The following is a 24,134-nucleotide window of genomic DNA, read 5'->3' as shown; positions in this document are numbered from 1 at the left end:
TCTCTGGCTATCCACTCTATCTATGCCTCTCATCATCTTGTACACCTCTATCAAGTCACCTCTCATCCTTCTTCGCTCCAATGAGAAAAGACCTCGCTCCCTCAATCTTTCTTCGTAGGACATGCCCTCCAGTCCAGGCAGCATCCTGTTAAATCTCCTCTGCACCCTCTCGAAAGCTTCCACATCCTTCCTATAATGAGGCGACCAGAACAGAACAGAATATTCCAAGTGTGGTCGATATTTTGCTAAACACTCACCAAACAGGTCCTGCCCAGATCAATGCATATGGAGCCCCAGATCCTTCTGTTCTGGCATAAACGTTAGAACTGTGTCATTAAGTCTATATTGCCTTCCTATTCCTTCTGTTCAAATGCATCAGCTCACACTCCTCTTTATTAAATTCTACCTGCCACTTCTCTGTCCATTCTGCTTGCCTATCTCTCTCCTGTTGCAGGCAGTTTGTATCATCCTCACTGCTTACCACTCCTCCAAGTTTGGTATCTTCGGAAAATTTTGATATTCTACTCTGTATTCCAGGATCATTTACATACAGCAAAAATAAATAAATAAATCAGTATTCCTAGCACTGAACCTTGGGGAACATCACTGTCTACCATCCTCCAGTCTGAAAAACAACCATTTAACACAAGCCTCTTTTTGTTGTCCTTTGGACAATTTTTGATCCAATTGGATGCTATTCCATGAGCTTCAATTTTGTTAACCAAGCTTTTGTGTGATTCTTCATCAAATACTTTCATAAAATCCATGTAGACAACATCCACCACATTCCCTTCATCAACCTTCTCTGATCATCAAAATAAATTCAATTAGTTCATCAAGCATAATCTGTCTTTTAGAAATCCGTGCTGACAATCCTTAAATAACTCAAACCTCTCCAAGAGTGTTTTGCCCTTTTTCCCTTATTATTGTTTCTAAAACCTTACTCACAACTGATGTTACACTAACTGACCAGTAGTTGCGAGGCCTGTGTGTTGTCCAGTGATAATTCTGGGAGGTGAGGGTGACCATCTATGTCATCATTTCTCCCTCAGCAGGGAGAAGCAGGATGCGAGATCTCGTGGCCTTGTCAGGATAGCGGGATTCCTGATGGTGTAGGTTGCTCTTCCGGGCCCCCATTTCAATAGGGCGAGTCACAGGAACTGGAAGAACTCTCACTCCATTAATGTACAGTTGGTGTGAGAGCATGCCCAGTACATCATATTGGTGAATGTCCACTATGCTGGCTGCAGCCACCATACCTTCATTCTGAAGCAGTCAGCCTGTCCCAACACATCGGTCTCCATGCTGATTCAGAATGTGGCTCCTCGGAGACAAAGGAATCCCGCTTTGGACACAGCTCATGTTTCTACACCCCCAAACCACCTCCCACCGCCAACCAACATCACACAATTAACTTGTGTATAACGTGGGCAATGGGGTCACCAGGAATAGACCATCGGTGTGATGAAGCAATTCTTCCGATGTCTGAACCGCTCGGGAGGAGCCCTCCACTACACATTGGATCAGGTGTCCAAGTTTATGGTGTTCTGCTGCACCCTTCATATCATCACCGTCATGAGGACACAGTCATTGGCACCAGGAATCCGGAGGACACTTCAGGAGCTGGAGGAAGCAGGGAGGATATTTCCTGGATGCCCTCGACCAGGACAATTCTTGCTACGATTTCGGTTCCCATAGGACAACTTCCCTTTCCCACCATGGATCCCCCATTCTCCACCATTACACCCATCTGAGACAGCGCATGACAATGTTATTACCGCACAAAAGGAACTATTCAGCCCGTCGTGTCTGCACCGGCTCTCCGCATAAGCAATTCACCTAATCCCATTCCCTGCCTTTTTCCCGTAACCCTGCACATTCTTCCTTCTCATATACCAGTTTATTCAGCTTTAGCATGTTTACAGATGTGGTCACCCCTCTGCTTAGGAGTATGCAGGGAGAGAGGGAATGGGTGATCACCAGACAGTCAAAAAGAATCAGGCAGGTAGTGCAGGAGACCCCTGAGTGCATCTCACTCTCCAACAGGTATTCAGTTCTGAATACTGAGGAAAATGATGCTTCAGCTGGGGAGTACAGCCAGAGCCAAGTCCATGGCACCACGGGTGGCTCAACTGCAGAGTGGGATACAGGGATGACTGAAAGAGCCATAGCGATCGGTGGTTCAATAGTCAGGGGAACAGACAGGCGTTTCTGTGGCCTCAGATGTGAATCCAGAATGGTGTGTTGCCTCCCTGTTGCCAGGGTCAAGGATGTCACTGAGCGACTGCAGAGCATCCTGAAGGTGAAGGGGAACAGCCAGAAGTCGTGGTTCACATCGGAACCAACGACATCGGTAGAAAGAGGAATGTTGTCCTCTGGTCAGAATTTGGGAGCAATTAAAGAAATTGACAAGCAGGACGTCAAAAGTAGCAATCTCTGGATTACTCCCAATGCCACGCACAACTGAGCACAGAAATAGAAAGATAAGACAGATGGATGTTTGGCTGGAAATATGGTGCAGAAAGGAGGGCTTCATATTCCTGGGAAACTGGGACCGGCTCTGGGCGAGATGGGTCCTGTATAGGCCGGAAGATTTGCACCTGAACAGAGTCGGGACTGGGTTCCTTGTGGAACGTTTTGCGAGTACTGTTGGGGAGGGTTTAAACTAGTTTGGTAGGGGGATGGGGACCTGAGGGTAGACTCAGCCGGGACAAAATCAGCAATGAAAATGGAAGGCGGAAAATTAATGGATGAGTCTGGAAGACAGAGGAAACAAAGGTTATAAAATAAAGATGAAGAGCTTAGCAGTGCTCAGGGGTATCTATTTCAATGCAAGGGGTATAGCAAATAAAGCAGATGAGCTGAGGGCACAGATAGACACGTGGTAGTATGATATCATAGCTATTACAGAAACATGGCTTAAGGAGGGACAGGAATGGCAGCTCAACGTTCCTGGTTACCGGGTTTTCAGACGCGATGGGGAAGGTGATAAGAAAGGAGGGGGAGTGACAATTTTGGTCAAGGTATCTATTGCAGCTGTGAGGAGGGATGATATGTTGGAAGGTTCATCAAGTGAGACCATATGGATTGAGCAAAGGAACCAAAAAGGGTCAATCACACTGCTGGGAGTGTTATCTCGACAGTCAAATAGTAAGAAGGAGATGGAAGAGCAGATATGTAGGCACCTCTCTGAGAAGTGCAAGAACAATAGGGCAGTAATAGTAGGAGATTTTCATTACCCCAATATTAACTGGGATAATTTTAGTATGAAAAGAATTGAAGGAGCAGAAATCTTGGGGTGCATTCAGGACAACGTTTTTGACCAGGATGTAACAAGTCCAACAAGAGAAGGTGCCATTTTAGACATTGTTTTAGGAAATTAAGATGAGCAGGTGGAAGGAGCAGCAGTGGGAGAGCATTTTGGTGGGAATGATCATAATTCAGTTCGTTTTAACATAATTATGGAGCAGGACGAGAGATATATCAGCAGTTAGAGTTCTCAATGGGGCAAGGCTGATATTACTAAACAGTGGAGCGAAAGTGGACTGGAAACAGCTGCTTGAAGGTACTTCAGTCTCAGAGCAGTGGGAGGCATTCAAAGGGGAGATTCAAGAGGTTCAGGATAAGCATGTTCCCACAAAGAATAAGGGTGAGTCGGCCAAATCTCGAGTCCCATGGATGTCAAGGTGCCGACAGGGTCGGATAAGACAGAAAAGGGAAGCAATTATCCGACACTGAGAACTTAATACTACAGAAAGTTGAGAGGAGTTTAGAAAGTGGAGGGGTCAAATCCAAAAGGAAATTAGGAAATGAAAGAGAGGGAATGAAATAATATTGGCAAGCAAAATCAAGGTGAACCCAAAGATGTTTTCTCAATACATTACGAGTAAGAGGATAACTAAGGGGAGAGTAGGACCCATAATAGATCAGAAAGGTAACCTTTGTATAAGGGTGGAAGATATTGGTATGGTTCTTTATTGAACACTTTGCGTATGTCTTCAAAAAAGAGGGGGGATTTAGATATTGTCGTTAAGGAGGAGGAGTGTGAATTATTGGATGTGTTAAACATAGGGAGAGAGGAAGTATTAATGGGATTAGTATCCTTGAAAGTTGAAAAATAACCACAGCCGGATGAAATGTACCCCAGGCTGTTCGAAGAAGCAAGAGAAGAAATAGCAGAGGGTCTGCCCACCATCATTTTCCAATCCTCACTAGATACAGTTGTGGTGCCGGAGTATTGGAGAATTGCTAACATTGTACCTCTGTTTAAAAAGGGAGCGAAGGATAGTCTGAATAATTACAGGCCAGTCAGTCTAACCTCAGTAGTGGGCAAATTATTGGAATCTATTCTGAAAGACGGGATAAACTGTCACTTAGAGAGGCACAGGTTTTTCAAAGATAGTCAGCATGGATTTGTTAAGGGACGCTCTTGTTTGACCAAATTGATAGAATTTTTTGAAGATGTTACAAGGAATATAGATGAGGGTAGTGCAGTTGATGTGGTCTACATGGATTTTAGCAAGGCTTCTGACAAGGTCCCACATGAGAGACTGGTTCAAAAAATAAAATCCCATGGCATCCAGAGAAATGCAGCAAGGCAGATACAAAATTGGCTCAGTGGCAGGAAACAAAGGGTAATTATTGACAAGTATTTTTGCGACTGGAGGACTGTTTCCAGTGTCATTCCACAGGGCTCATTAATGGTTCCCCTGCTTTTTGTGGTCATACTAAAGATTTAGACGTAAATGTAAGGGGTATGAATTAGACTTTTGCAGACGACACAAAGATTGGCCGTGTAGTCGACAGCGAGAAGGCTGCAGGAAGATGTTAACGGTCTGGTCACATGGGCAGCAAAATGGGATTCGACCCGGATAAGTGTGAGGAGCTCAAACAAGCAAAGGAATACATGATTACTAGGACAATACTGAGAAGTGTAGAGCAAGTAAGGGACTTTGGAGTGAATGCCCACATATCCCTGAAGATGGCAGGATAGGTCAATAAGGCAGTTATGAAGGCATATGGAATCATTTCCCTTTTTAGCTGAGGTATAGAATGTAAGAGCTGGGAGGTTATGCTGGAACTGTATAAATCATTGGTTAGGCCACATCTTGAATACTTTGTGCATTTCTGGTAACCACATTACAGAAAGGAAGTAATTGCACGAGAGAGGGTACACAGGAGATTTATGAGGATGTTGCTCGGACTGGAAAAATGCAGCTATGAGGAAAGATTGGATAGGCTGGGGTTGTTCTCCATGGAACAGAGAAGGCTGAGGGGAGATCTGATTGAACTGAACAAAATTTTGTGGAGCCTGGATAGAGTGGAGGTGAAGGCTCTATTCACCTTAGCAGAAAGGTCAGTGACTAGGGGACATAGATTTAAAGTGATAGGTAGAACTTTCAGAAGGGAGTTGAGGAAAAACATGTTCACCCAGAAATACAAAATTGTCTCAGTGACAGGAAACAAAGGGTAATTGTTGACGGGTATTCACTGGAGGACTTTCCCGTGGTTTTCCACAGGGCTTGGTACTGGGTCCCTTGCTTTTAGTGAGGGTCTGGAACTCACTTCCTGAAAGGATGGTTGAGGCAGAAACCCTCTACTGATTCAAAAAGAGTCTGAATGTGCACCTCAAGTGTCATAATCTGCAGGGCTGTGGATTAAATGCTGGAAGGTGGGATAAGAATAGGTGGATAACCTTTCGGCTGGCACAGCCACGATGGGCCAAGTGGCCTCTTTCTGTGCCTTAAATTTTCAACGATTCTATGATTCTATAACACGAAACACGCTATCCTCGTTAACACTCACAATTCTGTCAACAAACTATCAAGACTATCAGAAATGATTTTCCATGAAGCTATCCCTGCTGCTTGCCATTTATTAAGATATGATTTTACAAGCAAGAAATATTTTTGTGCTGGGTTATGGCCTCCAGAATTTTCCAGGTATCAACATTAGACTGATAGTTACAGGACTTATCCAACCTTCCCTTCTTTAAACAGGGTGTAACGTTTACATCCCTTCAGTTCTCTGGCATCATTTTTTTTATTCGTTCATGGGATGTGGACATCGCTGGCCAGGCCAGCATTTATTGCCCATCCCTAATTACCCTTGAGAAGGTGGTGGTGAGCTGCCTTCTTGTACCACTGCAGTCCACGTGGGGTAGGTACACCCACAGTGCTGTTAGGAAGGAAGTTCCAGTATTTTGACCCAGCGACAGTGAAGGAACGGCAAGATAGTTTCAAATCAGCATGGTGTGTGGCTTGGAGGGGAACTTGCAGGTGGTGGTGTTTCCATACATCTGCTGCCCTTGCCCTTCTATGTAGTAGAGGTTGTGTGTTTTGAAGGTGCTGTCTAAGGAGCCTTGGTGTGTTGCTGCAGTGCATCTTGCAGATGGTACACACTGCTGCCACTGTGCGTCGGTGGTGGAGGGAGTGAATGTTGTGGATGGGGTGCCAATCATGTGATGCCTTGTCCTGGATGGTTCCGAGCTTCTTGAGTGTTGTTGGAGCTGCAGCCATCCAGGCAAGCAGAGAGAATTCCATCACACTCCTGACTTGTGCCTTGTAGATGGTGGACTGGCTTTGGGGAGTCAGGAGGTGAGTTACTCGCCTCAGGATTCCTCGCATATGACCTGCTCTTTTAGCCATGGTATTTATATGGCTATTCCTGTTCAGTTTCTGGTCAATGGTAGCCCCTGGGATGTTGATAGTGGGGGATTCAGCGATGGTGATGTCATTGAATGTCAACGGAGATGATTCGTCAAATGCCGCCTTGATGTCAGGGCAGTCACTCATACCTCACCTCTTGAGTTCCGCTCCTTTGTCCAAATTTGAGCCAAGGCTGTAATGAGGTCAAGAGCTTTGTGACCCTGGCGGAATGCAAACTGAGCGTCACTGAGCAGGTTATTGCTAAGCAAGTGCCGCTTGATGGCAGTGTCGATGACACCTTCCATCACTTTTCTGATGATTGAGAGGAGGCTGATGGGGCTGCAATTGGCCATGTTGGACTTGACCTGCTTTTTGTGTACAAGACATACCTGGGCAATTTTCCACATTGCAGGTTAGATGCCAATGTTGTAGCTGTACTGGAACAGCTTGATGGGGGAATGGAAGTTCTGCAGCACAGGTATTCAGTACTATTTCCGGAATATTGTGAAGGCTCATAGCCTTTGCAGTATCCAGTGCCTTCAGTAGTTTCTTGATATCATGCGGAGTGAATTGAACCCTGAGAAACAGTACTGTATACTCCCCTCCACCTCCAGTCTGAACAATGACTGTTCACCACTTCTCGCTGCTTTCTGTCCCTGAGTCAGTGTCATATCCACACCATCACTGTCACATTAATCCATGTCATAACAAGTCTATGAAATGTCATTTGATTACAGGCCTTCTGAAAATCTATATACATAAGTGGATATACATGAGTAGGGGCGGAAGATGTTGCCAAGGTTCTTAATAAGTACTTTGTATCTGTCTTAACAAAAGTGGGGGCGATGCAGGTATTGTGGTTAAGGAGGAGGAGTGTGAATTATTGGATGTGATATACATAGGAGAGAGGAAGTATTAATGGGATTAGCATCCTTGAAAGTTGATAAATCACCAGGGCCTGATGAAATGTATCCTAGGCTGTCAAATGAAGTGAGAGAGGAAATAGCAGAGGATCTGACCATCATTTTCCAGTCCTCACTGGATGCAGGTGTAGTGCCAGAGGATTGGAGCAACGGATAGACCAAATAGTTGCAGGCCAGTCAGTGTAAACTCAGTAGTGGGAAAATGATTGGAATCTATTCTCAGAGACAGGATAAATTGTCACTTAGAAAGGCTCAGGTCAATCAAGGACAGTCAGCATGAATTTGCTAAGGGAAGATATTGTTTGAACAACTTGATTGAATTTTTCAACGAAGTAGCAAGGATGATAGATGAGGGTAGTGCAGATGATATGGTCTCCGTGGATTTTGACAAGGCTTTTGACAAGGTCCCATGTGGCATACTAGTTAAAAAAATAAAATCCCATGGAATCCAGGGAAATGCAGCAAGCTGGATACAAAATTGGCTCAGTGGCAGGAAACAAAGGGTGATTGTTGACGGGTGTTTTACTGACTTGAGGTCTGTTTCCAGTGGCGTTCCATGGGGCTCAGTACTGGGTCCCCAGCTTTTAGTAGTATATATTAACGATTTGAACGTAAATGTAGGGGGCATGATCAAGATGTGTGCAGATGGCACACAAATTCGCCATGTGGTAGATAGCAAGGAAGATAGCTTTAGGCTGCAGGAAGATATTGATGGCAGAAAAGCCCCAAATGGAATTCAACCGGTTAAGTCTGAGATGATGTAATTGAGGTCAAACAAGGCAAAGGGATAGACGATTAATAGGAAAATGCTGAGAAGCGTAGAGGAAGTGAGGGACCTTGGAGTCAATGTCCGCTGATGTCCTGAAGGTAGCAGGTCAGGTCGATAAGGTGGTTAAGAAGGCATATGGAATCCTTTCCTTTATTAGCTGAGGTATAGAATACAAGAGCAGATAGGTTATGCTGGAACTGTATAAATCATTGGTTAAGTCACAACCTGAGTACTGCGTGCAGTTCTGGTCACCTCATTACACAAAGGACGTGTAGAGAGGGTACAGAGGAGATTTACAAGGATGTTTGCCAGGACTGGAAAAATGCAGCTATGAAGCAAGATTAGATAGGCTGGCGTTGTTCTACTTGGAACAGAGAAGGCTGAAGGGAGATCTGATTGAAATGGACATAATTTTGAGAGGCTTGGATAGAGTGGAGGTGACGACTCTATTCACCTGAGCAGAGAGATCAGTGACTAAGGGGCAGTGACTTAAAGTGCTCAGCAGAAGGATTAGCGGGGAGTTGAGGAGAAACTTGTCCACACAAAAATACAAAATTGGCTCAGTGGCAGGAAACAAAGCGTCATTGTTATAATAAAAGCAAAATACTGCGGAAGCTGTAAATCTGAAGTAAGAACAATACATGCTGGAAATACTCAGCAGGTCTGGCCACATCTGTAGAGGGAGAAGCAGGGTTAAGTTTTCAGATCAGTGATGAATGGTCACGGACCTGTCACGTTAACTCTGCTTCTCTCTCCACAGATGCTGCCAGACCTGCTGAGTATTTCCAGCATTTCTTGTTTTTATTAAAGGGTAGTTGTTGACAGGTATTTTACTGACCGGAGAACTGTTTACAGTGGCGTTCCACAGGGTTCAGTACTGAGTCCCCTGTTTATAGTGAGGATCGAGAACTTACTGCCTGAAAGGATAGTTGAAGCAGAATCCCTCCACTCAGTAAAAAGGAAACTGGATGTTCACCTCAACTGTCATTATCTGCAGGGCTATGGATCAAATGCTGGAAGGTGGGATTAGAATAGGTGGATCATTTTTCGGCCGCTGCAGACACAATGGGACAAGTGGCCTCTTTCTGTATCTTAAACTTTCTATGATTATATTACGTGAAACACTCACAGGTACGTCCTCAACGAACTTGATGAAGATTATCAGGAATGATATTTCATTAACCTTTCCGTGCTGCTTGTCATGTATAAACCTTTGTATTGCAAGCAAGATATATATTTGTGTTGGGTTATGACCTCCAGAAGTTTCCAACCACCAACGTTAGACTGATACTTACAGGGTTTACCGAACCTCCCCTTTTTAAACAGGGTGTAACGTTGACAATCCTCCAGACCTCTGGCATCACTCCCATATCCAAGGAGGACTGAAAGATTTTGTCCATTGCCTCTGTCATTTCCACCATTTCTTCCCTCAGTAACTCTCATAATTCCCATGCAGACTGGATAAATGTTCTACTTTATTGTGGTACAAAAAGTGCTGAATTGAAAGGGGTTAACTGAACCAGTTTGTTCAGTGACTGTAATTAATGCCAGTCTCCATGGACCCTAATGGTGTCACTGGAGGGTTTCCCTCTTCTATTAATACAGGACTCCTTTCAATGTGTTTTCTGAAAGTGTCAGCGGGAGCATCAGCTCCGGCACTCATAGGGAACTGTGGCTGCAGAGAGATGGTGAGGAGAGATCATAATCTGAACAATAGGTTGGAATGTTACAACAATGGGTCAGAATAGGAGAACAATAGATTGGAATGTTACAACAATGGGTCAGAATCTGAGAACAATAGATTGGAATGTTACAGCAATGGGTCAGAATCTGAGAACAATAGATTGGAATGTTACAACAATGGGTCAGAATCTGAGAACAATAGATTGGAATGTTACAACAATTGACAGGAGTGTATCCTATTGGTTTGACTATCTTACTGCGGATTATTATTGGATAACACTAGAATTGCGGATCTATTATGCTCTGAAGATGATTCAATTTATTTACTATCCCATCCTCGCTACTATTGGTGTCCCTGGTAAGTCTCTGTATCCAACTATTAGATTCATAAACCATATTTCACTAATTTAGTGTTCTTGTCATTTAAATCGTGAGAAGACTGAAAGCATTGTCTTCAGTTCCTGTCACAAGCACCATTCCCTGTCCATGATATGCATCCCCCTCGTTAGCCATTGTCTCAGGCTAAACCAGGAAGTTTACAACCTCTAGTATCTATTTAATGGTGAGCTGAGTTCATCCCCATATTCTCTCCATCCCCAGCCCGGCCAATTGTTATGGCCAGGTGAGGAGGGGTCAGAGTGGCGCTTCTTTATGTGACTGCAACAGTGTTTGTCCTTTATAAACTGTGCAATAATAACGTCTCATTGAGGGTTTTACATTTTACCTTTGGTGTGATGGTGAAGGAACTGATTGGACTGGTTCTCTTGAGTTTAAACATGGAAGAGGTGAGTTTATTATACTTAACAATATAAACCCGATCTAAATAAAATCATTAAAAAAACACAACACACAGTTACACACACAGTCACACGAGAATCACACACACAAACAAATAGATTACAGAGTGAGAAGTAAATTTGTGGTTGGATTTGAGTCCAGACTAAATTTAAAAAAAAAAAACTCATTCTGTGATGTTGGGCGATTCCGTGGTCTTCCAGCTGAAGTTATATTCTTGACGTCTTTTGCTTGTCGAAGTGAGTTTTGTGGCTGGTCCACATTGCTCAGGGTTTTCTTTGAGGCAGACTTGTAGGTGGCTTTCTTCCCCTGGTTACTCTGTCTGTAGCAATCTGTAGGCTTGAGGGGCCCACAGTCGAATGTGGTTTTCAAACTTGTGATGTTAGGTGGAGAGAGAGTCGGAGAGAGAGAGCTTGGGGGGGGGGTGGGGATGGTCACAGCCCTTCTGCTTCTGCACAGTTTGAATCACTGGCTTGTCTGTCTTTGTCCAGGGGAATCTCCCAGCTTTCACAGAGATGGACAGAAGGTCTCATGACTGCCTCAGTGCATTCTCTGGACCCTTCTAATGAAAGCAGTTAGAAACTTCTATCTCCCCAGGGTTCAGGATGCCAGTATTTATACTTGGAGGAGTTTGCTCTTTGAAATTCAATGTGTCAGGGTAGCCTTGTATGCCGTGTTAATGAATGTAATCTTCGGTAATTCAATCACTAGAGCAAGCCAATGATATAGGTCCAGGCTCATCAGACATGTGTCTCCTGTCGTAGGCCTTGGAGTGTGAAAAGATGTTTCAGATACCAATTGCGGTGGCCATCTTGGCTGCTAGCTTTTTCAAGGTTAACTGTCGGATGTTTTCTATTAAAAGTTGAGTGTAAGTTTCCAATCGATGAATTAAAATTCCTCATTTGGCATATTGTGTTATCTTGACACCGCCACAGCTCATGGAAAGACATGTGATAATAGGAACATTTCATTAGAGAATTGTGGGAAGAAAACGAAAGAAATACACATTCATTCTCAATAATCACTTCTCAAATTCACACATTAATCTTAGAATTACTGCAGCTGACATTGTCTGTTACAGCTGTACTGATTTAATTTTTTTGGCGTTTTGTCTGGGATGGTTATGTATCGGGTTCGACCCTGGACAATGCATTACCAATTGCTTGTTTTCCTTTTCTCTCCTCTGATGAAGTTTTAACTACTCAGGTACTATGCACCTTGATAATCTTTCTCCTTAGGCAGGGAGGGAGGAAGTTGTCGAGCCAGGGAGCCGTGGTTTACTCAAGAAGTTGAAGCGCTTGTCAAGAGAAAGAGGGCGGCTTATGTTCGGATGAGACGTGAAGGCTCAGTTAGGGCGCTTGAGAGTTACAAGCTAACCAGGAAGGATCTAAAGGGAGGGCTAAGAAGAGCAAGGAGAGGACACGAGAAGTCATTGGCGGATAGGATCAAAGAAAACCCTAAGGCTTTCTATAGGTATATCAGGAATAAAAGAAAGATAAGTGTTAGAACAGGGCCAATCAAGGATAGTAGTGGGAAGTTGTGTGCGGAATCAGAGGAGATAGGGGAAGCGTTAAATGAATATTTTTCGTCAGTATTTACAGTAGAGAAAGGCAATGTTGCCGAGGAGATTACTGAGATACAGCCTACTAGGCTGGATGGGATTGAGATTCACAAGGAGGAGGTGTTAGCAATTTTGGAAAGAGTGAAAATAGATAAGTCCCCTGGGCCAGAAGGGATTTATCCTAGGATTCTCTGGGAAGCCAGGGAGGAGATTGCAGAGCCGTTGTTGTTGATCTTTATGTCGTCATTGTCGACAGGAGTGGTGCCGGAGGACTGGGGGATAACAAATGTTGTCCCCTTGTTCAAGAAGGGGAGTAGAGACAGCCCTGGTAATTGTAGACCTGTGAGCCTTACTTCGGTTGTGGGTAAAATGTTGGAAAGGGTTATAAGAGATAGGATTTATAATCATCTTGAAAAGAATAAGTTCATTTGCGATAGTCAGCACGGTTTTGTGAAAGGTAGGTCGTGCCTCACAAACCTTATTGAGTTTTTCGAGAAGGTGACCAAACAGGTGGATGAGGGTAAAGCCGTGGATGTGGTGTATATGGATTTCAGTAAGGCGTTTGATAAGGTTCCCCACTGTAGGTGATTGCAGAAAATACGGAAGTATGGGGTTGAAGGTGATTTAGAGCTTTGGATCAGAAATTGGCTAGCTGAAAGAAGACAGAGGGTGTTGGTTGATGTCAAATGTTCATCCTGGAGTTTAGTTACTAGTGGTGTACCGCAAGTTTCTGTTTTGGGGCCACTGCTGTTTGTCATTTTTATAAATGACCTGGATGAGGGTGTAGAAGGGTGGGTTAGTAAATTTGCGGATGACACGAAGGTCGGTGGAGTTGTGGATAGTGTCGAAGGGTGTTGTAGGGTACAGAGGGACATAGATAGGCTTCAGAGCTGGGCTGAGAGATGGCAAATGGAGTTTAATGCGGACAAGTGTGAGGTGATTCACTTTGGAAGGGGTAACAGCAATGCAGAGTACTGGGCTAATGGGAAGATTCTTGGTAGTGTAGATGAGCAGAGAGATATTGGTGTCCAGGTACATAAATCCCTGAAGGTTGCTACCCAGGTTAATAGGGCTGTTAAGAAGGCATATGGTGTGTTAGCTTTTATTAGTAGGGGGATCGAGTTTCGGAGCCACGAGGTCATGATGCAGCTGTACAAAACTCTGGTGAGGCCGCACCTTAAGTATTGCGTGCAGTTCTGGTCACCGCATTATAGGAAGGATGTGGAAGCTTTGGAAAGGGTGCAGAGGAGATTTACTAGGACGTTGCCTAGTATGGAAGGAAGGTCTTACGAGGAAAGGCTGAGGGACGTGGGGTTGTTTTCGTTAGAGAGAAGGAGGAGGAGAGGTGACTTAATAGAGACATACAAGATAATCAGAGGGTTAGATAGGGTGGATAGTGAGAGACTTTTTCCTTGGATGATGATGGCAAACATGAGGGGACATAGCTTTAAGTTGAGGGGTGAAAGATATAGGACAGATGTCAGAGGTAGTTTCTTTACGCAGAGAGTAGTAGGGGCGTGGAACGCCCTGCCTGCAACAGCAGTAGACTCGCCAACTTTAAGGGCATTTAAGTGGTCATTGGATAGACATATGGATGAAAATGGAATAGTGTAGGTCAGATGATCGGCGCAACATCGAGGGCCGAAGGGCCTGTACTGCGCTGTAATGTTCTAATGTTCTAATGTTCTAATGTTCTAAACTGACAGAGTGTAATAAATTGTTTTTTTAGACCATGTGAGGGGTCTGAGATTTCCTCTGGGCCTTTGTTCTTGCTGAGTTCGGCTTTGAAATTGTTGGGTTTGATTAGCTTTGGGTTTGGGACCTGATCATTGGGTTCTTCAGTGGGTAGATCCACACTGACCTTACTTTTAGCTTTCTGGTGAGGTACACAAGTGCGGCACTGTGGCGCAGTGGTTAGCACCGCAGCCTCACAGCTCCAGGGACCCGGGTTCGATTCCGGGTACTGCCTGTGTGGAGTTTGCAAATTCTCCCTGTGTCTGCGTGGGTTTTCTCCGGGTGCTCCGGTTTCCTCCCACAAGCCAAAAGACTTGCAGGTTGATAGGTAAATTGGCCATTATAAATTGTCACTAGTATAGGTAGGTGGTAGGGAAATATAGGGACAGGTGGGGATGTTTGGTAGGAATATGGGATTAGTGTAGGATTAGTATAAATGGGTGGTTGATGTTCGGCACAGACTCGGTGGGCCGAAAGGGCCTGTTTCAGTGCTGTATCTCTAATCTAAAAAACTTTAGGTTATTTTCCCTTCACTTCTCCCTTAACTATGGAAGGAACATTTTTTTATCTACCCTATGTCTTTTGCGACATTACTGCTGGCAGGTGTCTATCCAGCTTTCACTGCACTCTCCAGCGGCACTTCGACTAGGGGAGGCATCGCCCTCACCATTGACATGCCTTTTTGGGACCTTTCCTTGTCCTTGCACGTTTCTGTAAATGCTGTTAGCAGCCTTTTTAGGTTGCCTCTTTGACCTGCATTTAATGAGGAGAGTGTGTGGTCCAATTTATCTCACATTTCAGGGTTGGCTCATCGGAGAGTAGGGGGTTCCAGTTGGGATTACTCCTGGCCCTTCTCTAACCTGTCCTCACTGTCCTTTTCAATCCTCCCCTCCTGACTGTCTGACAGATCTGTACTTGTCTGTCCCCTCCACAGCATTTACTTTTTTTCCTTTGGTCTGGGATGTCAATTAAATAATTTATCTGACTATTCCTTTTGCCACTCGATATGGACCACTGAACTGGACTTTAAGGGGTTCGCCGTGCATTGGGAGTATTAACAATACATGGTTTCTGGGATGACATGTTCTAGCCTTGGCATTTCTGTCTGCTTACCTTTTCATAGCTGCCTGTGAGATCTTTTGCTGTTACTGAGCCATTGCACAGCCTGGCGTGAGTCGCTCCCAGAGCACGGAAATGTGGTCTAACATGGAAGACTCATCCCTGTGTCCCAAAAACGTCTTCTTGATTAATTTAAGAGGACCACTCACCTCGTATCTATAAACTAATTCAAAGAGACTAAAGCCAGTGGAATCATTAGATAAGTCTCGGTAACCAGCAGGAGAAATCCCATCCCTTTGTCCCAGTCATGGGGTTGCTCATTGCAGTATGGACTGATCATTGTCTTTAGGGTCTGGTGGTACTGCTCCAAAGCCCATTGTGACTGTGGATAGTAGGCTTAGGACTTTATTTATTTACTTATTTTATTTATTTAGAGATGCAGCACTGAAATAGGCCCCTCAGCCCACCGAGTCTGTGCCAACCATCAACCACTCATTTATACTAATCTTACATTAATCCCATATTCCTGCCACATCCCCACCATACCTCAACTCCCCTACCACCAACCTATACTAGGGCCCTATCAACCTGCAAGTCTTTGGCTGTGGGAGGAAACCGGAGCACCTGGTGAAAACTCATGCGGTCACGGGAAGAACTCGCAAACTTCGCACAGGCAGTACACAGAATCGAACCCGGGTCGCTGGAGCTGTGGGGCTGCGGTGCTCCAGATTACCCATGACCTTTTCAAAAATACTGGACATAAATTGTGTGCCCTGATCCGACTGGATCTCAGCAGGAAGCCCATATAGGGTAAAGAATTGAGTTAGCCCCTTCACCACTTCCTTGGCAGAGATAGTTCTTCGGGCGAATGGCCTCTGGGAATCGGGTCACCACATCCATAATGGTGAGAAGATACTGGTCGTCCCGTTATATTTTCAGCAGGGGCCCCACACAATCTACCAGCATTCTGCTGAAGGGTTCCCACAACCTGGCACGTGAGACCAATTCTACCGAACTCCACCACATCTTTGTGGAATTGTGGCCAGTCAAAATGCTGTCTTCTGCGGTCTTCGATTTTTCATATACTGACATGTCCATCCATTAGAAGTTCGTGGGCCATTGTTAATATTTCTTGAAGGGACTTCAGCGGCACCACTATCTGGTGAACATCTGTCCACTCTTCATCCACTGTTCTGTGAGGAGGTCTCCACTTCCTCATTAGCTCCTCATTCTTTAAATAGTAACAGTCTGCAACTCCCTCTGCTTCAGTTTTGGTTTTTACAGTCTGTGCTATTTTTTAACGTTGGGTCGGGTTGTGGAGCCTCAAAAAAGGAAGAACTGTTTAACACATCCTTTGGGTCCTCTAACTTCCCAACGAAGGTTTCAGACAACCAGACAGTAGGGTCATCCGTCTGCAGTGTCAGTTCAGGGGATTGTTTGGCCATGGACCGAGTCACCACACAATCAGGGATTTCTGCTGTAACTACTCTGTCTCCCGGACCTCTTTTGGTCTCTCTAGAACTACTGGGGAAGCTGCCACCTTATCCCCTGTCAGATCATTACCCAGGAGCAGTTCGACCCATCAATCAGTAAACTAGGGACAATCCGCATGGTAAAGGGTCATGAAACTGGGTCAAACCCTAAGTGCACCGGATATAAGTGTATGGACATATACTGTCTTCCGATACCATTCACTAACGCTCTAGCATTCACTGCACTTTCTTTTTCCCAGCAGAAGGGATTGGCAGGCCCCTGCATCCATGAGTATGACTATTGGTTTACTTCCCTCACTCAAGGGGTATGGTTTCACTTTTCCTTAGGATACAAATTCCTGGTAGCTCTCAAGGATTTTGTTTATTTCCCCCCCCCCGCCCCCTCTCTGTGGTAGGTTTAATGGGTCTGACTGCCACAGTTGGAGGCACAGCCTGATCTGTTGTGATTTCCATCAGGGCCCTTTTTCCTGCTATGATCTGATGGACCCTGATTTATCCTCCAGGTTTTCCCCGTCACTTGCATCATTCAGCTCGATGGCGACCTACCTTATTACACTGGAAACACACAGGTCCTCGGCCGTTTCTCCTGCTCTCAGTACCGTCCTATTTGACCTGAGGATGGACCCCCGTGTGTCCAGCATTTCCTCCTTGCCCTTGGCTGTTCGGGTTTCTATCACCCCCCCCCCCCCCCCACCATCATTTATTCTCGGGTCTTTGTGGTGACCAGGGAAGTGTTTCCCTTTGGGTTACGGCTTTGTGTACAAGGAAAAATTCATCACCAGAATTGCAACTTGTCCAGCTCTTTGAATCCTTTGTTCCTCTTTGTGGGTTTTAATGGGAGGGGGAGCGAGTTTGTGAACTCCTTGAGATGGATCACCACTCTGAGGTTTCGATATGTGGGCTGTAATATGAGGGTTTCTATCCACTGGTCAAAAGTAAACACAAAAACTGACTTTAAATATTCTTTAGCTACCTAAAAATGAAACATTTGGCGAAGACAAATGTGGGTCCAATACAGGCAGTGTCAGGGGAATGTACAATGGTGAATAGAGAAATGGCAGTGAAACTAAATGATTACTTTGTGTCTGCCCTCATTGAGGAAGATAAAAGGAAATTTCCAGAATTAGAGATCCAAGGGATTAGGGAGATTGAGGAAGTGTAGGAAATTAATATTAGTAAGAATGTTGTATTGGAGAAATTAATGGGGCTGAAGTTTGATGAGGCGCCAGGATCTGATATTCTGCATCCCAGGGTGTGGGAGGAGATAGCTATGGAGATGGTGGCTGCATTGGTGACTATCTTCAAACATTCTATAGATTCTGGAGCGGTTCCTGCAGATTGGAAGGTAGGAAATGTCACCCCACTATTTAAGAAGGGAGAGAGAGAGAAAACAGGGAATTATAGACCTGCTCTCATACATCAGTCGTTGGGAAAATGCTGGGATTTCATTCTAAAGGATGTGATAAATGGACAGTTGGATAATAATCTGTTCAGGCATCGTAAACATGGATTTATGAATGAGAAATCATGTTTGGCGAACCTGTTGGAGTTTTATTGGGGATGTTACTAACAGAATTGATAAAAGGGAGTCGGTGGACGTGTTATACTTGGATTTTCAGAAGGGTTTTGATAAAGTACCCCACAGGAGGTTGGTTAGCAACACTAAAGCACATTGGATAGGAGGTAATATACTGGCATGGATTAAAGATTGGTTAACAGGCAGAAAACAGAGAGTAGGAAGAAACGGGTCGCTCTCACTGTGGCAGCTGTGACTATTTGGGTACCGCAAGGATCAGTACTTGGGCCCCAGCTGTTAACAATATATGTCAATGATTTGGATGTGGGGACCAAATGTAGTATTTCCAAGATCGCAGATGACACAAAACTAGGTGGGAATGCATGTTGTGAGGAAGATGCAAAGCGTCTTCAAGGGGATTTGGACAGACATAGTGACTGAGCAAGAACATGGCAAATGGAATGTAATATGGGCAAATATGAGTTATCCACATTGGTAAGAGGAACAGATGTGCAGAGTATTTCTTAAATAGTGAAAAATTAGAAAGTGTAGATGTACAAACGGACCCGGGTGTCAGTTAATCACTGAAAAAGATGCAGGTGCAGCAAGCAATTAGGAAGGCTAATGGTATGTTAGCCATTATCAGGAGATGATTTGAGTACAGGAGTACTGAAGTCTTGCAGCATGTGTATAGAACCTTGCTTAGACCACACCTGGAATATTGTGTGCATTTTGGGTCACTTTACTTTAGGAAGGATATTATTGCCAAAGAGGGAGCGCAATGAAGGTTCACCAGACTTGTTCCCGGGATGGCGGGACTGTTCTATGAAGAGAGATTGGGGAAACTGGGTCGGTATTCTCTAGAGTTTCAAAGAATGTGTCGGGATCTCATTGAAACTTATGAAATAATTAAAGGAATGGACAACGTAGACGTATGTACGAAAATTCCCCTGGATGTGGAGTCTGGAAAAAATGGATACAATTTCAAAATAAGGGGGAAGCCATTTAGGACAGAGACGAGGAGTAAACTTTGACTCAGAGGTTTCTGAATCTTTGGAATTCTGCATCACAGGCGGATGTGGAATCTCAGTCGTTGTGTATATTTAAAGTATAGATTGACAGATTTCTAACTACAAATGGCAAAAAAGGGGATATGGAGATTGTGTGTGAAAAAGGCATTGAAGTGGATGATCAGCCATGGTCATATTGAATGGTGGAGCAGCCTCAATGGGCTGAATGGCCTACTCCTGCTCCTATGTCCCTATGTTCGGAAGCTGCTTAACTCTTTCAAACTCGAGGTCAGTTTAGTCAGGCTGCTTTCTGAGGGTTTGGAATGTTTGATGGTACACTTCCGGTACTATTTCATGTACACCCAGGATAGCAATTTTAGTCATCTCATAATCTGATGAACTTTCATCTGGCAATAGTGAATAAATCTCATGGGATTTTCCTGTTATTTTGTTTTGTAAAAACAGTGTCCAGCTCTCTGACGGCCATTTCAGTTGCATTACAAGCTTTTCACAATTGACGAAAAATTCTGCCACATCCTCCTCATTGAACTTTGTCACGAACTGGGAGAACTTTAAGACATCAGCACATGGTCCTGAGCTAGGGGCAGCTCCCACACTAGCTGTGCCTTCACTGGGTGTATGGGTCTTCCTCTAGTTGTTTAAGCTGCCTTAACTCCCTTTCCTCATTCTCATTCTGGAACTCTCTTACTTTTTCCCTTTCTTGACACTCTGCTCCTTCTCGCTCTCTCTGGATTTCTAATTCTAGTCTATTCTGTTCTAGTTCTACCTTAGCTAACATTACTTTATCTGTTAGTGATTCTAACCCTGTTTGAGTCTTCAACTTCAAGTGAAATATGGTTGGCCAAAAGTCTTAGGATTTCGGGTTTCCTACCTTTTGAACGGATAGTAATCCCTAACTGTCCAGCTACATTACTCAACATTTCAACAGACAGGCGTTTTAACCTGTACCAAGTTACTTCACTCTGTATGCAACTCCTTTATTGGGAATGTAACTCCTTTAGTCAGAAAGGGAGGGAAACAGAAAACAGGAAACTACAGGCAAGTTAGCATCACATCTGTCTGAGGTAAAATGTTAGAAGCTATTATTAAAGACAGTGTATCCGGCACTTAGAAAAATTCAACGTAATCAGGCAGAATCAAAATGAAGATGTACCATGTGCTGTGGAGAAAGGGGAACTGGTGGATGTACAGTACTTAGATTTCCAGGAGGCAATTGATAAGGTGCCACATCAAAGGTTTTGTGAAAATAAAAGCTCATGGTGAAAGGGGTAACATGTTGGCATGGGCAGAAGATTGGTTAGCGAACTGAAAACAGGCAGTAGGCATAAATGGGTCACTTTCTGGTTGGCAAGATGTAACAAGTGGTGCGCCACAGGGATCAGTGCTGGGACCTCAACTTTTTACAATTTATATAAATGACTTGGATGAAGAGACCGAAGGCATGGTTGCTAAATTTGCTGATGACACAAAGATGAGTAAGAAAGTAACACGTGACGGGGACATAAGGAGGCTGCAAATGAATATAGATAGGTTAAATGTGTGCGTGAAGACCTGGGAAATGGAGTATAATGTGGGAAAATGGGAAATTGTCCATTTTGGCAGGAATTATAAAAAAGGAAGCATATTATCTATAGGTGAGAGATTGCAGAGCTCTGAGATGCAGAGGGATCTGGGTGTCCGTGTGCATGAATCACAAAAGGTTAGTATGCATGCTCAGAAAGTAATTAGGAAAGCTAATGGAATGTTATCGTTTATCGCAAGGGTAATTGAATACAAAAGTAAGGATGTTATGCTTCAGCTATAGAGGGCATTGGTGCGACCACATCTGGAGTACTGTGTACATTACTGGTCTCCTTATTTAAGGAAGGACGTAAATGCATTGGAAGCAATTCAGAAAAGGTTTACCAGACTAATACCTGGAATGGGTGGGCTGTCTTATGAGGGAATATTGGACAGGCTCAGCTTATATCCACTGGAATTTAGAAGGGTAAGTGGCGACTTGATTTGAACATCTAAGATCATGAGCGGTCTTGACAGGGTGCATGTGGAAAGATGTGTGTATCTTGGTGTATCTAGAATTAGGGGTCACTATTTAAAAATGAGGGCCCGCCCATTTAAAACAGAGATGAGGAGAATTTTCTTTCTCCGAGGGTTGTGAGCCTTTGGAATTCTCTTCCTCAAAAGGCAGTGGAAGAGAGACTTTACGTACGTCTACGGCAGAAATAGATAGATTCTTGATAAGCAAGGGGGTGAAAGATTATCGAGGGTAGGTGGTAAAGTGGAGTTGAGGTTTCAATCAGATTGGTCATGATCTTACTGAATGGCAGAGCAGCCTTGAGGGACCGAGTGGCCTACACCTGCTCCTAATTCATATTTTCATATGTTCGTATGCTCTGTCTTCGAACGTGGGCATTTCAGTGTTCCAGCAGTGAAAGCCACAATAAAACCTTCATTGACATTTTAAGTTTTTTCTCAGGATCAATTGTTTTCCCTACTTCCAATTTCTCATTTGTTGTTGGTTTACGATCACTCGAACCTCCAGATTTCTGTGACAGCCAGGTGAGGAGGGGTCCCAGGCTCCCCTCTTGTCTTATATCTTATTTCACCACAACAGAGTTTATTCCTTTTTAGCCGTGGACAAGCTGACCAACTCAGTGAGTGTTTTACCTTTTATCTTTGTTGTGATCGTGAAAGAGCCAATGGGAGAGGTTTTCCTGAGCTTAAACAACAGGTGAGTTTATTATACTTAACAATCTAAGCTGGATCTAAATAAAGTAATAAAAATATACGCTTCACATTCACGCACACACTCACACGAGAATCACACACAAATAAATTAGAGTAAGAAATAAATTTGTGATGGATTAGTGTCCAGAATAAATAAATTTTAAAGAAAAACGTCTGTGAAGTTGGATAAATCTCTGGTCTGCATTTTCCCACCTTTAGTTATGCGTTTCATGTCATCTGCAAGAGTTGAAATTATGTTTTGTTTTACGTATTCGTTTGTGTCATTTATATATCTATCTATATGCCAGGAACAGCACTGGTTCTAATACCGAAACCTGCAAAACAGCACTGCATACTCCCCCTCCCCCAGTCTGAACAATGTCTGTTCACCACTTCTCTCTGCTTTCTGTCCCTGAGTCAGTATCATATCCACACTGTCACTGTCACATTAGTCCATATGTTCCATTTTTCATAACAAGTCTATGAAATGGCATTTGATCACCGGCCTTTTGAAAGTCTGTACACATAACACAAAACATGTTGTCCTCATCAACAGTCACAGTTATGTCATCAACGAACTTGATTAAGATTATCAGACATGATTTTCCATTAAACTATCCGTGCTGTTTGTCATTTATTATCCCATGTTTTCACAAGAAAGATATATTTTTGTGCTGGGTTCTGGCCTCTTGTAATTTCCAACCACCGACATTAGACTGACTGGTCAGTAATTACAGGATTTATCTAATCTCTTTTTGTAACAGGGAGCAACAGTTACAGCCCTCCAGTCCTCTGTCATGACTCCCCTATCCATGGAGGATTGGAAGACTCTGACCAGTGCCTCTGCTATTTCCACCATTCCTTCCCTCAGGAACCGTCTCCATTGTTTTATCAAAGAACTGCATAAAGTTCAGTTTTCCTAATCTGTCTATTGAATGACACTTTATCAAACACATTTTGAAAGTCTATAAATATAACTTAAATCACACCACCCTCATCAACCGTCTCCATTGTTTTATCAAAGTAATGCATAAAGTTCAGTTTTCCTAATCTGTCTATTGAATGACACTTGATCAAACACATTTTGAAAGTCTATAAATATAACTTAAATCACACCACCCTCATCAACCCTCTCCATTGTTTCATCAAAGAACTCCATCAAGTTTAACTCACCACCACCTCTCTCCTCTCCTCCACTGTTGTTAAATTATCAAACTGCTTATCTGATATCCAGTACTGGATGAGCAGAAATATCCTCCAATTAAATATTGGCAAGATTGAAGCCATTGTTTTCACTGCCTACTCCAACTCTGTTCCCTTGCTATTGATTCCATCCCTCTCCCTGGTAACCGTCTGAGATTCAGACAGTCTGTTTGCAACCTTGGTGTCATATTCGGGACAACATTAATAGGCACATGGACAAATGTGGGTTAATTAAGGAAAACCAGCACTGATTTGTAAAGGGAAAATGGTGTTTAACAAACTTACTGGCGTTTTTTGAAGAGGTAAAAAGGAAGCCTGATGAGGGCAATGCTGTGATGTGGTGTAAATGGAATTCCAAAAAGCATTTGATAAAGTGTCACACAACAGACTTGTGAGCAAAGTTACAGCTCATCTAATAAAAAGGACAGTAGCAACATGAAACTAAACTGGTTGAGTGACAGGAAACAGAGATTAGTGATTAATGGATGCTTTTCGGCCTGGAGAAAAGTTTGTAGTGGAATCAAAACAAAATACTGCAGATGCTGGAAATCTGAAATAGAATCAGAAAGTGCTGGAAATACTCAGCAGTGTCTGTGGAGAGAGAAGCAGAGTTAATGTTCCAGGCTTGTGAGCTTTCATCAGAACTGGCTTAGGTTAGAAATGTAATAGGTTTTAAGCAAGTGAAGCGGGAGTGGAGGGTGTAACCACAAGGACACAAATGTAGTCATGAGAGCGGGGGTGGGGGATGGAGTGTGTTGAAATGACAAGCGAGCGGAAGCTCGGGGTCATGCTTTTGGACTGAGCGGATTTGATCCACAAAGCGGTCACCCAATCTGCGTTTGGCCTGCTGTGGTGTTCCAGTGAACATCAATGCCAGCTCGAGGAACAGCACCTCATTGTCCATTCTACAGACTTCTGGAGTAAACATTAAGTTCAATAATTTCAGAGAATGACTGGTCCATTTTTATTATTATTTTGTTTCATCAGTTTTTT

Source organism: Heterodontus francisci, unplaced genomic scaffold (genome assembly GCF_036365525.1).
Source record: "Heterodontus francisci isolate sHetFra1 unplaced genomic scaffold, sHetFra1.hap1 HAP1_SCAFFOLD_804, whole genome shotgun sequence".
Taxonomy (NCBI): Eukaryota; Metazoa; Chordata; class Chondrichthyes; order Heterodontiformes; family Heterodontidae; genus Heterodontus; species Heterodontus francisci.
The sequence above is the reverse complement of the archived record's forward strand: the minus strand, read 5'-3'. Positions refer to the sequence as shown.